The sequence below is a fragment of the Temnothorax curvispinosus genome, unplaced genomic scaffold, assembly GCF_003070985.1.
Source record: "Temnothorax curvispinosus isolate PA1 unplaced genomic scaffold, ASM307098v1 QBEX01006326.1, whole genome shotgun sequence".
NCBI lineage: Eukaryota > Metazoa > Arthropoda > Insecta > Hymenoptera > Formicidae > Temnothorax > Temnothorax curvispinosus.
In genome coordinates, this window is record NW_020216106.1 from 842,459 (window position 1) to 857,184 (window position 14,726).

General features: G+C 41.8%; 1 protein-coding gene and 1 long non-coding RNA gene across 6 annotated transcripts in view; one reads left to right on the forward strand and one right to left on the reverse strand.

Moving 5' to 3' along the window:
• LOC112455730 (synaptogenesis protein syg-2-like) overlaps positions 1–14,726 on the forward strand; it is a 327,928-nt gene that overhangs the window by 221,241 nt on the left and 91,961 nt on the right. The gene's annotated exons all lie outside the window — the stretch shown is intronic.
• Positions 5,196–5,883, reverse strand: LOC112455732. The gene is made up of 3 exons (XR_003040889.1): positions 5,763–5,883; positions 5,519–5,642; positions 5,196–5,355 (listed from the first exon to the last, which is right to left on the reverse strand). It is a non-coding gene; the product is annotated as an uncharacterized LOC112455732 (long non-coding RNA).

Below are 14,726 nucleotides of genomic sequence, written 5' to 3' on the forward strand. Positions count from 1 at the left end.
TCTCTCTCTCTCTCTCTCTCTCTCTCTCTCTCTCTCTCTCTCTCTCTTTCAAACAGTCTATTATTATCGAAAAGTTGGGAATAATCACTAGTTATAGGATTACAGTTATAAGTATAACACTAGAAATAAATGAGATCTCATTGAAGAAATAATCAATAATAAACCGTTTCAATCAACGATATTAAATTGCTGGAAATAGTAGCTGCGAATAGTAAGCTTGACAGCATAAAAAGTGTATTACATGAACCTGAGTTTGGACACTAATTACGGATTTCATTCTACAGGTACGAGGATATCTCGCTATTAATTAGCAATCCAAAGTAATTAGCAAATCCATTATCTGTAATCAATAATATATAATATCCAATAATATATAATCAATAATACTATTAATCTATAATAATTAGCTAGTCTATAATTTACAATCAAAAATAACTATCTCAGATTAGTAATCCGAAACAAATAGAGAAAGCTTTAAAAGTTACATCTTACAAATATTCTACTACCCGTAATGAAATAGTACAAGACGGAAGGAGAAAGTGTTAATGTTTGCACTTAAGACAAATGAGACACTTATTCACTCCTCGATGAAATTCCATGTTACTCTGTTTCAATCAGCGAGATTTTCATCGATTCAATTTAAGAGAGTGCGTCACTTGCGAAACGCAAGTAAACCGCGCGATGCATGCGCGAGGAAGTCGGTCACTTCCGCGAAATGAAACGTGCCGACGAAAAATGCAGCGGCGGTATTCTCGCGCGGCGTATTAATTCGTATCTCTCCTCCTGCACGTTGCAGCATTAACGTTATTATCTTCGCCCGCAAGTTCCTTCCGCCGAGGCGACGGCTGGGTGTCGGAAGAAGTTTACGGCAAGGGGGAGCTAATTCGCAGCAATAATTCCGCCTGCCTTAACCGCCGACGCCTGAATGCGGTTTAACAGGATGTATAAGCGTCTCTTACCCCTGTTTGCGCCGCGGAAGGATTAAGACTAAAGACGGAGAGGGGTGAGCCACGTCGGCAACGTCGACTGAGAAAAGACGTTTAACAGATAGGACACATCCCCTTCCCTCTCCTCCTTCTCCTCCCCTCCGCGCTCCGTTCGCCCGAAGGGCGAGAATGCATTCTCCTGAGATATTGATCTGTGCATGTGCCCATTTACATGTACAGTGGATACACGGTGTCCCCGAAAATAGACGAGTTACTTCATTCCTCGGTGACATTTGCAGTCGATTTGTGTCGACGAAAATGTCGAGGAATTAATAGTCATTTCTTTGGAATTAGATAAGGAGAATGAAATTAAGCTTTCGCAGAAATTAAACTTCTGAAGATATAACGAATCGAAAATTATTCATATTAAAGTGAATTCTAAAAGTGTCTATTTTCGACTCGCACCGCGCAACGACGGCCGCAGTTTGATTTTATCGATTTAACTGGAGAGCCTTTCGCGGCGTTGAGGCCGAGAATAAACGCCGATCAATAGATTATCCGCTCGATCAAATACACGTACAATCTAATTTTCGTAACGAACGCCTCGGGTAATAACTTTCTGTAGCGTAGGGCGTTCTTGCGGATTCGGCCGGAGACGCCCGGCCACTCCGACCTCTCCCCCGATCGATGATCAATAATCTCCAGTAGGTACGGGGCTTTCGACCTCACGTGTACATCCACCGTATCACGCGGCCATAACTTGCGCGCGGTAATTGCTTTGGCTAGAGACGATTGTCGTCGTTATGGTAATATTCCTGTCGGACGGACATGTGCTCCAATCATCTCTCTCGTGCACTTAACTCCTCCTCCAAACGTATAATCGCTCGTACTAATAGCAATCGACGAAACTGCCAATTACCAACGAATATTCTTCGTGCGCACCATTCAGTCGCGTTTAGCTTAGCAGGATGGTCGAAAAGCTGGAAATTTCGCTCCTGGGCCGTTCTCTCTCTCGCCTCGGCGAGAAAAAGAATATTTCAACTGATACTAGGCCTTTATGGTTACGCGCTGCTCGTAAATATACAGTTCCTCTTTTTTATGGAAAATAACTGGATGATGCCACCTCTTCGCCTTGGATGTATAGCATCATCATCTGTAATGGTACGTGGTTACGAGGTGCGTTAGCTCGAGATTTCATCAAAAAAAGTAATCTCTCTATTTCGTCGAGCGTCTTCATGTTGCGCCTATGTTTATCTACAGTATAGTTAGAAACAAATAAAAAGATCCAAAGTGATGATCGAAAAATCTTAACGAGACCTTTGAAAAATATTTTGTATTTATGGAACTAATAATCACACAAGAATATATCTGCGATAATCTACAAATTGTCTAATTTGTTGCACGTTATATTCTTGCGTGTAACAATCATTCTGATTCTCGAAGCAATCTTGTTACTGTAGAGTGATATGAGTATGCACTTTAATTTCCGAACAGAATTACTTTTTTTTGTTGAGAATAATTTACGCTTATATAATTGTGTTATTGTTAGACACTCGTATTTCATTTTATATTTGTTGCGTTACCTGACAAATAAAATACTTGTTGAACTATTTCATTTGACGAGAAACGCGACGCGCGTATTCAGCAACGTAACCGACGTGCTTTCCAAAGTTGGTTTGCTCGACCTCAGAAAGTTCGCCCAGTAGAATAGCACTGTAATTCAACTAACAATTATTCGTGGTCTACCCCTTAAGCTAATTCCTCAATACGCACACAGGCACAAATTAACCCAGCTGCTAATTACCTAGGTGATCCGTTCGCGAAACACGTGAATGTATATCGGGAATTCTATGTCCTACATAATTCTAGTGCGATATATGTGAATATCTTTGTGAGAAATAATGTCTAATGGAGAAATTTAGAAAGATATCCACTCTTAAAAAAGGCATATTATCTGAGTGAATTTATTTTTTATCGAAGAATTGAGGCCTCTTTTCCTTCGTGAGAATTTGTCATCGCATACTTTGACAGTTTTGTGTATCAAGGAGTTAATAGTGTAAAATGTAATAGTAATAGTATAATATATTAAAGCCAAATAGCGCGCGCCTAGCGCGCGTCTGCGGTGTCAAGTAATATAAATCTTCTCGGACATCTCTCACATATATCGCAATAATAGAAGCTTTCTCCTGTAGCGAACAATTTGTATTCGCGGAGATTTTATTATTGATTAAATTGCAATCCTGGAAAGTGGAAAAATATTAATAGACGTAGCTTGAAAATAGAATGTCGTGCCGTGAGAACAGAATTTTGTTCGAGATTTTAGGGTAGATTCTCGAAGACGTGCCATTTTAATGAAGACGAATAAAAATAGTATGCATAAAAAAAAATAAAAACCAGAATAAAAAAAACCTGAAAATAGAAAAAAACAAAATTAGAAATTTTTTCAAGCGAATTTCTTTCGTATGTATTCACAATATACCTCGGATAAGAATTTACCGTGCTCCTTTACATTATTGAGTACATACGTAACGTAATCTTTGCGAGCTTGGAATAGGTTTACGACACGCCATATATATATAACACTATAATTCTAGTATGGATGATCCATTTGAGGGGGACTGGGGTGGGTTAACAAGTTGATTCCACCGGGGGAGTGACATTATCAGTCACAAATTATAGCACGAGGCTGAAACCGAACTTGTCACCCTTCGCGGATTCGGGGGCCTCCGTTACTCCCCTCATCCTTGTTTAACTGACGTTGACGTACGCACGGCTATAAGTGTGCCTGATCGCGGCGCGCGTGAGATTGTGATTTATAATTTGCCATGATGTGTTTCGTTATGCGCGACGTTGAATATTTAACGTCGCGTTCCTTGAAACAAATGCTTGAATAACGTGTTGCAGTTCAAAGTGTCGCATACGTCTAAAATATTCTCGACACGAATCGCAAAGCTAAGTTATAGCGTGCAACTGGAAATCACGCCACTAAAAAATGTACCACGTTGCAGAATTTGGTATATTGGAAAGCCATTATATTTGGTTTGGCTGTTGCCATTGGACTGCTGTTTCCTCTGCAGTCTAAAAGAAACGTTGATTATAACCAATCAACATTGCTATTTTTAAATTAAACATTCAGTTTATTTCTTTTTAATAAATCATTACATATTATATGAAATGCTCCTCGGATTGATTTGTACCTATATATTCACTGTATAAACTTTTTCACGATAACCAATTTCGAAAATATTTTTGTTTTTCTCGAGAGACAATAAAATGGAAACGCAAATAGGCAGCGATAAAATTTCACGAACTAATCATAATAATAATATTAAATCAAGCACAAAACAGAGGAGAGAAAAATTTTAATTCGTCACAAAGAAATCGCGAAGACGGATACAGAAGAAGCGAATATGAGGTAATCTGCTCTATTCATTTAATTTAGAAACGCCGCAAGCAAATTTAATCTTATTTCAACCTTCCGTTCTTAATATTCATGACGAAGATTGATTAACTATCGAAAAATTTGCGTAAGCGCGTACCACAACAATTCAAGCATATATTCTATTTCGCGCTAATTGCACACCCGCTATATGACATATTGAATGTAATTCATGTTCCCATGTACGATTATGGGTAGTGTGTTTGCTCTCGCGGAAGTAAATAACCACAATAGCAATACAGATGCCGGTGAATACCTGTATTTAATGTTAACAGAAAATCATTTAAACAAATGTACTAAAATAAACTTTCAATATGTATGCGAGCAAACTCATTCTATCTATCTAGTGTAAATTCAGCCTCATTTTGCGGAATTCAATCGCATTTACATACAAGGAACTATCACGGGAACAGTAACACTATGAGATATCATCTCAAATCACACAATTTGAATTGCCTTAAATATAATTATATAATTACAGCTGTAGCTATAGTTTATATAGGTAAAATAGTGCCTCACAGGTTAACGCAAAAATCACATAGAGAATGAAAACAGATGATCGTACGATAATTAACTAGTGTAAAACGGGACAAAATTATAATCGTAGCATTGCGAAACGTTTACATCTTACAATGTCGGAAAGCTTATAACGTACATTACAGTAAAATATAATCTCATAGTAAAAGAAAAAAGGAAAGGAGAAAATTTTCACAATTATACTTTGATAAGTTCTCTATATATTACTCTTTTGTGACATGAAGAAAAACTCTATTTTGTTTTTCTCAATGGGGGCCAGGTACTGTAGCCTTAAATGCTGTGTACGTCTGGAATATTCTTGACACGGAAGAAAGCTGTGATATAACGAGTGACTGGAAATCAGGCTGCTGCAAAAAGCACCACGTTGCAGAATTCATTTGGGCACGTGAACTTTGCCTCACACGTGCCGAGCAAAACTGCCATATTTGGTGTGACTATTGCCAAGACAGTTCTCTGTGAATAAAAAATGTTAATTATTACAAAATTAGGTTAATATTTAATATATTTATACATTAAAAAAGGAGGTATTATTTTGCTGATATTATAATTATATTTAAATGAATTATTTTCGGTAACAAGATTATTATCGAAGGAAAAGCTGCGATTATTAATTTACCTGTTCGCGTATTTGTGACGTCATTAAATTAGTACAAAAGCGGTTATATTTAAGTCAACAAACTTCCGGTCTTATCGTCTTTATATAATCTTGGTGGAGTATCAAACCGCGGGCGCTCTTATCGCTGGAACATAATTCATACTCCAAGAGGTTAAACGAAATCTACATATCGAACGCGAACCATAGTCAGTTAAAGCCAATTGCGGGAATTTACATACCATCGGAGGCTGAAGATTTAACTAACCTCATTGCAAGAACTATCCATCCAGGAACGACTTTAATTTCCTTCGTTACGTTGGTCGTCAATAACGGTTCTCTGAAGTTACACTTTTTTATAGAGAATTATAGAAATAAACTTCGAGGAAAGTGTTCCTTCCTTTTATATCTCCGCTGAAAAGAACAGAAAAGGCAGGGAGAATAGAGAACAAAAAGACCAAAGGTAAATGAGAACATATATGTATATTGAAGCGAGCTTTCCTTACAGCGGAAGGCAGGAATCAAGAAAAATGCACCACGCCTTCGCGGGCGAAACTTTCGTGCGTGAATAACGTAGCTGGAAATGTTCAAAATTTCTGTGATATTTCCTTCTGCTGATCTATTTATCATTCACATAATTATATAATGTTATGTATAATCAAGCAATCTGCAGAACGCATATTTTAACGATATCGTTTCCGTCGTACCCATCTTTACACATAGTTTAAAATATCATTCGTGTTATACGACTTAATGACATAAATTTCTTCAAATATCTGTCGATGTATAACTATAAAAGTTTTGTATCTTGCATGGAAAACGCCTCGTCGAATGAAACGGGAAAAGGGCGACCGAGGTACGATGTAAAGGAAAGCGTCGTCTTCTTCAAAAGAAAGACGAGGTTTTCTAAGAGCAACGGAAATGGAACGCCTACGATGCCCATTATAATGTCGAATCCAGGAGCAGCAGGTTATCGTAGGTATCTGTCTGAAAAGGAGGACGGGACTGTCTAGGGTAGAACTAAAGAGGAGGGGAGAGAACATCGAGTTTTAAAGCCGCCATTCTATCCGGGCTCCGAACGTCGACTGATATATCTTCAGAATGTTTCTTAGCGGCTCCTTTGCGCGGTATTATCGAGCTTTCTCTCGAAGATATCGGAGTGTACGATGTTGAAGCTCTGATACCGCGTCTTCCCCGCATCTTCCCGCCGCGCCGACGCGAGGTCACGTGTGAAATGAAATTATCAAACGGAAATAACAATAATGGATATGAGCGTAGCGTCAGGGGCAAGAGACGCGTCCATAATGTATCCTGTTGCTCTCGATACATTGACTATTCCGTCATTCGATTGAGGAATAATGGTTGTCGCCGACGCCGGTAATCGGTAATCCGTGTTCCCTATTAACCTTTGGTGCTCGAAAGGGATTATACATGAATTGCTATATTAACAATCGTGTATTAACAATGTTCTCAGCCAGGAGTACATATGAGGTAGCTTTATCTATTTGCTTTTCATCTTGCGTCTGATTTGGCAATTCTGGAAAGATTCGCTTAATACGAAAGAGAAATTCCGAACGCTCTCGTCGTATCCCTTCAAGATTATTTGCTACATGGTAATAAGAAGATGAAAAGATATACTTTTTCCTTTCCGTACCTCTTGAATATATATTGAATAATGTAATTGCATGCATATAACTTCGCGGCATTTTATCACAATTTTATTACCCGAGCGCAAATTCATATTTGCGATACGCTATTGGCTTTAGTGTTATCTGCCTCGCGGTACTTGGTCTTTTTCTTCAATCGTACTCGTGGTTATACAAGTACATGGGGCTCTCTCTCTCTCTCTCCCTCATCTATTCGGAAAGCCTCACACCGGGATCTACTAGGATTCTCCGCTGCTATCCGCAGGCGATTCGAGAAGAAACAGACAGTGGAGGGTGGAAGTACGTTCGCGATGTATCGCCTCGGTATAATGGCCGTTGGTGCCTTCAGAGCCCTCTTTCAACCACTAGAAGGCTCCTCCTTTGTGTCACCCCGCGCTGAAGAGCGGTACACTTCTCCATCCTACCCCATCCCTTGGCTTTTCTCTTCTTCGTCGACCTGGAGGCGAATTTGTGAGCTTAACTCAAACGGAAACCCGCCCTTTAGATCATTTCAACGCGTTCCTATGTTTTCGCTCCGCTTGATGTACAGTCGAAAAGCTCATTCCTCCTTTGCTCCGTCATCCCCTCGGCATCTGTTTCACCTTCTTCCTGTTTAGATGCGGTGACTCAAGTCGAGCGTAGCCATTCCGATTTTGTTTCCCGTCAAAACTCCTTGTCAAGAGGACTCGCTACCGAAATACTACTCGCGCTTTATTTCTCTCTCTTCTCTGTTTTTCTGTCACTCACTCACTCTCGCTGCCAGTGTAATGAGGGATATTTTTCAAAATGAATTGCTTGATGGAAATACAAATATAATTCCTCGATGACATTAACTGCGAGTAATGAAATAATCAGGGTAATTGTACAAAATTTTGGAAATAATACTCAGAGATTTATGACTGTTATTTACGCGGTCTTTACACATTTTGTTCCCCGAGATAACCTGATTTTTTTATTTTCCAAGTAAACCTGGCAAGTTTAATTGATTACTCCCTGTTATAGCGAAGCTAACGAATTACATTACTGTAACAGTGCTTTTTATTAATGCGCATAAAGATTAAAGACTATAATGGACGCTTAAAAGCGATGTATTATCTGACTAAAATGAAAGACGGCAGATTCATATAATTTCATTGGAAAAGATAGAAGCTACTAATATATGGTATAAGATACAACGATAATGCTTGTATCGAGTTCCACAGATTTTCGCAGCCGTGAATCGATCGCGAAAACGAAACTAATCGGCGACGCTGATGAGCGGGTGACCGGATTTTTCGTTAAAGAGCCTAGAATTCCCGCAGTGGACGCGAACAGACGAAATCTGTACTTTCGTCCTGTAATTTGGGATTTACGAGGCTTGGCCGGCGGCCAGCACGGGTAAGGCATCCGGTTACACCGGCGTCGGCACCATCGTGCGGCCTGTGCGACTTTGTTCCACCGTGATGTTTCCTTTCTTTTTCTGTCGCCGCCCTCCTAGGAACGCGCGCGAGGCTACAAAATTATCGGAGTATCATGTCGGACCACGCTTTTGTGGTCGCTCCTTTAATTCCGCCCTGTCGGCCGCTTTTTACGAGCCTGTAACACGGAGCTTCCGCCGAGCTCGGGGCTCGGGCCGCACGGAGCATTCCTATTTCGGTTTGCGTTTGCCCGTTGTTCAACCACCGACAGTGAATCAAAACAAGTCGTACGTTCTTGTTAGGACGGACGTGCAAACATTCGGTTGCCGAGCGGCGACTCACCCTCCGAATCACTCACCCTCGTTTCGCCCTTTCCTCCCGTCCACCCCCCCCCCCCCGCTTTCCGCGCGTCGCATTCCACCCGATATCGTAATAATTCCGCGGAAAAATGGTAGCGCCCGCGCGCTAGCGTTTCAGTTATATAGCACGAAGGATGCGATTAAGCCGATGAAGGAAGACTTATGACTTTTCTTGTCGGTATATCTCGCACGCGCGGTGGATGCACGAGCGCCACTTGTGATAAATGACTCCGACACGTGAACCGTCTGATGTATGAAAATGGTGCCTTTCCCTCTTGATCGATTCAATGTTTATTCCGCGTCGTTTTATTGCGGCGTTCACGCGGGATGATGGTGTGGGCTCGCAACATGGGAATACCATTCGTCAAAATACAATACGTTTTCGCGTCGCGAGCAGACGTCGCCGGTTTGTCGATTTAATTCGATCTCGACGGCGGAATTCGATGCGCCCGGAAAGCTATGCCTCCCGTGTTTCAGCCGTTCATCCGACCGCGCGTGTCGCGTCGTCTTCGCGAGGGATAAAGCTCGATCTCCGCTTGCGCTCGCGCGCGACATACAGGCGCGGATCTCGGTGATCGGTTGCGGGGGACACTCGAAATCGAAAATCGAGACATCGGTTGGGATGGGAGGAATACGGAAAACAATGGGTGATCTTACCTAGGGATCGTGGCGGTGCACACATTCGCGCAGGAAGCTATGTACTTGACGCCGCATTGTGCATCCTCGGCGATGCACGGTGATCCTCCGGTGCTGAGCGTCTTCAGAAAGTCAATAAGTCCCCCTTAGACAAAACCGCAGGAGGAATCGATCAACGTACCACCCACTCTCTGTCTTTGCGAGAGTCTATCCCATCGGTTCGTTGTCCCAAGCACGAGCGCCTCCCCATCGTATCCTACCATTCCTACTCTCGCTTCTCTCCACCCTCGACCCCTTACCCCGTCACTTCGGCGTGCTTCTATACCATCGACGTCGCCTCAATAGATGAGCAGACACGAGTCTCTTTCGAAGAACGTTGTACGTACCATGCTTGGGATCTTGTTCTCAAGACCCATCAAGAGTCTATTCCGACGTTCTCAGATTGCGATTGAAGAGTACGCGAATCTCAGACAACGAAAAAATCATCGTCTCTTCTAGGAAAATAATTAAGTGGAACGTGGGTGGGACTTCTCTGGCGATAGAACGCGTACGAATAGAATTATCGCTTTCCCGACGAAGGATATATTGCCGACGCGCTTTTGATCGACGAGTTTTTCACGACTGAGAGAAAATAAATTCTTGTACAAAATCACATTAAGCTTTTCTCACGAATCTTTCTTTAAAAAGAAACACAAGACGAGTAGTTGATGCGCTAGATTTCGTTCGATTCCCGCGTTATTATTGAGCCGTTACGAAATATCGAGAAACGTTAAAACGAATTGTAAAATCCGCGATAAGTAACCGCTCTTATGAAATTTTCCGCAATGCAATCGAAATTCCGTGCGATCGATGTAGCGCTATCGCACCGCGAGCTTTACTCAATATACGGCAATCGAAAAATAAAAGACGACGGAAGCTATAAGGGCGGGGAGAGAAAAAGGATACAGAAGAACGATGAATGGAAGTAAGACGAACACTGAATTCCTCTATCTGCAGCGCTCTCTCGATGAAGGTATATAAGAGTCGATCGAAGGATTCCCGCCTCTTATTTTTCATCCCGAGCGACCTTTTCCATCTACCTACGGGCCCTTGACGGACTTGTCCGGCTCCGCGAAGGCACTTCAACTCCAATTTCACCCTATTCCTCGCCCGTGAATGAACGCGCGAATACCTCCCTGACGTCTGACAGGATCCTAGAACGAATCCAGCCATCCGTTAGAAACTTAATCAAAACTACCTAGACTTTGGATGCAGTTTCAGCATGCCCGATGTGATGAACGTCGCGGTAGTTTTCACGTCGTTCTCGTAATTAGCAATCTGTTATTCCGACCTATACACCATTATAACTCCCCCGCCGCGTGCGCGGAAACTTTCCTGAATTACGGGGTGACATTTTTACGTGCTCGATAAGCCGGGCGTCGCCGAAACATATTCGCGAAAGCGAGTGTATAATTGCAGTTACACAGATTCAAAGTTTGAAACTTTCATGAGCGGCATATTTACTACTGTTTGTTATTTTATCGTACGTTCTCTCTTTTTCTCTTTTTTCTCTTTTTCCCCTCTCCGTTTAACCTCTTTATTTCTTTTTCTTTTGCTCTCTTTGTCCCTCTCTATCAAGCGCATTGTTTCCAATTCCGCGCGAGTGTTCTGCGTTCCCGGCACACTGTCGCTAATCGAGAACAGTTACGAAGTCAGAGTTGTGATCACCTGGTTCCTCCAAACTAGGAAGCCTTCGGGATATAACTTCCAGAGGTCATTTAACGATCGCCGTGTCATGCATGGCTTTCCATATGAGCTTTGATCATCGTTTGCGAGGTTATTGCGGTGACTCGGCACGTTCTACCATATATATCAGAAACGCATCTTGTGTATTCGCGATGCCTTCCACACTTTCATTATATACAAAGGCACAGGTATGGCTCGAGTTTGAGGAAGGAATGCAGCGCTACATTGCAGCCTTGGGTTATTTGTATTGCATGTAAGAATGATGAGAGGAACACGACGAAAAGCGTGAGGGTACGCATAAAGAAAAAATTGAAATTCAAATACAAAACTGTCAGAGCGAGAGCGATAAAAGAAAAAGATCTTCCGCGTCACAAAGTTACCGATTAAATTAATCGTAGCCGCGAACGCGTAAAAACTACATGCGTTCGAATATCATGCGGGCAGACAAGTATTGACGTGCATATCTAAAATCGAAAGAGTCCAGCGATGATAACAATTTTCCGCCGGAACAATCGGCCCTGTTACGAAATATTCGACACTTTATCCTTTCTCGTACCCCTTCGCTCACTGCCACGAGAATGAGTGGAAACGCTTCTATCGAGAAACAAAGCGCGCTCTCGAGAGGCAGCGCAAGGCCGGCAAAAGCGAAAGGTTGAAGGTGGAGTGCGCGGTAAACACGGGGAATGCGTTTGCCAGGTAGTAATTCCATTCGTGGCCGGGGTGCGGCAGCGATAACGTCGCGACGCAAGTTACGCGGTCTCTGTTTGTTTACCGGGATCATCGCCTCGAGCGTCTCGCTTTCGTTTGAGGGGCAGCCTTTCCACACCGCGACCGTCTTTATCCGTTGGTCGCCTTCGGCGGCAGCCACCGGCGCTTCGCCACCTCTGATAAATAATCTTCTTGTGCGAGAAAAATGAGCAGCGAACGGACACGCTTTATTGCGAATAGGGCATGCGCGCATGTGCGAAGTGCCCACATCGACGATTTCGCTTCCGCGTTCGCGATGCTTTCACTTTGCGCTGCCTCCTCAGCGACACGGGAATTGAAAGACACGGTTTTTCCCCGCGAGAATAATTCGCACATTAATACCTGTACCTGGGCGCGCTGCAAATGCATCTGGCTTTCTGATAATTACGTCATTGCACGCGCGAGAGTCCCGGTATTGTGTTCGGCTATTCTCGATTCTTCGCAAAATGCACTTGCATAATGGCTCATCCACTCGAGAAGCACGTTGGAAAGTTGAAAAAGGAGAAAGAGAGAGAAGAGAAGAGAGAAGCGAGACGAGAGATATGCTAAGAGAACTCCAGGCACGAATACAGGGGCCGATGCTTGATTTTTTTTTTACGACAGGAAATTTGCATCGCGAGTTGCTGGGACAGCTCGCAGCAGCGAGAAGAATAACAAGAATAGTTTTCTTTCATTTGTGTGTCCTCTTTTTGAGGCTCTAGTACAAGTGGCGTTCAAATCGATTTGTTCAGCTGTCACTTTTTGTTCTATATTCAACGATAAAATGTAAAAATGAGGTGAAACGTGTCGATGTAGTAGCTCGACGTGAGTTCATAATATGCGCGAAGCTACATATCGAAGAATTTAACGACATGCGCAATACCGGTGCGATTTCTTTTTTCTATTCTATTGTATTCATTTATTTTTGAACGTTTTTGTCCTCTTTTCAACACGTATTGCGAGAAATGGGTTTGTTTTATTACTTATTCATTCGTCACTTGTCACCGTTGTGCTGGAATTGAACGGCGCATAATGTAGAGTATCATCAAGATTTTTATGATGCATTGATTATCTCATTTCACTGTAGTATCACTGTAGTAATATAATCCCTTGGATTTTCCGCGAAAAGAAAAGACGATGTTATAAAAAAAGCGGTAGACTTTAAAGAGCGAGGCAATAAGTATTCCAAGTGGATGAGAAGAGGAGTAGAAGACGCGATAAAAAAAAAAAGAAGAGAGAAGTGCGCGGAACGGTACGCGAATGAGAGACGGTACATGGAAATGATATTATTCGCGGAAATCCTCATAACCGTCCGCTCGAAACCGCGAGAGAAGCATGATTCCATCCGATGGTGGCGAGTGGTTCTTAGTTTCATTTCGCTTCTATATATACTGCGCGGAAGATGATCCGCGGAAGCAGGAAAGTCTTGGTGAAACCGGTGGATAAGGCAAGTATTTATTATATAACCAAACTGCGCGCGGCCCTCGGAAGGGACATCACGTAGTGGCGAGTTATTATTTCCGGCGGGTCCACAGCCTTTTACCGCGTGACGAGAATTCTTGGCCGGAGGACATTCGCGTATTAGAATTCGCGAGAGGGCCGGGCCACATGCTCCAAATATCCCCGGACATCGTAAATCGATCCAGTCGATAACTGAAATAGCGAACCACCAATATCTAATCTTGCAGATGACTCGAGTAACTTATACTGTGTGCTATGATGTTATTTCCTCTGCCGTTCTGGTCGAATAAACATTTCTGTTATAATTACATATAATTAATTCTTGGTTAAAGACTTTTTTTTTCTTCCTATATTATATATTTCTGTATAGATAATTACATTAAACAGATTAGATCGCTCCACTTTCAAAAATATAATTTCTGAAGTTTTCTATATTCGACTGATCTTTTCTCAGTTATGCTTATAAAGCAGCAACTGTATTATAGAATTTCTAAAACATATCAAAAGTTGATTTTAGAACGATACAGAAAGGTAAATTAAAATTGATGTAAAAAAATGTGGCCGTATTATCTTAAATATTATCAAAGTATCAGAAATATTTGAACAACTATAAGGTTTCAAAATATCTAAAATTACATCTATAATTTAATTTGCTCGCAAGCGACGGGAGCACAACATATTTTGACATAATAACTCGATTTCTTTTGACAGCATGTTATTTTGAAGTTGTATTCTCGTTGCCATTCTGGATCGTTGTTTCTACTGTGCATTGAAGTTTAACTGACTTATTCTCAACAATGCGAACCGTATTGCTAAGAACACAACTGTCCGTACTAGCAACATCAAAGAAATAAAAGGTATAAGTAAAATAGTTTACCTTTTCTCAGTGTATTAATTTTTTCTGTTAAGGATCGAGAGCGAACCGATGAGTCCCAGTGTATAAAAATCGATACTTTGCATACAACCATAATATTCGATCGCGCGTGTATCTTGAATGTTTAACATGTTTAACTTCAGCACTACCGTATGAGTATATACATATACAAGCGTATATATGTATATGAATATATTAAAGTGCGCCCACATATGTATGCGTGGGCGTGCATGTACAACGTATGCACCAGTCGGGACGGAGTAATTACGCGCGGATAATTACTCGAAGAACGCGGAGTGCGCCAAGTACGTGGAAATTGTGGAATGTCGCGCCGTATAGAATTCGTTGGCTTTCGAGAAACTGCTCTGATTTCTGGCGCATGCCATGTTATAGGCGAGATATTTTTTT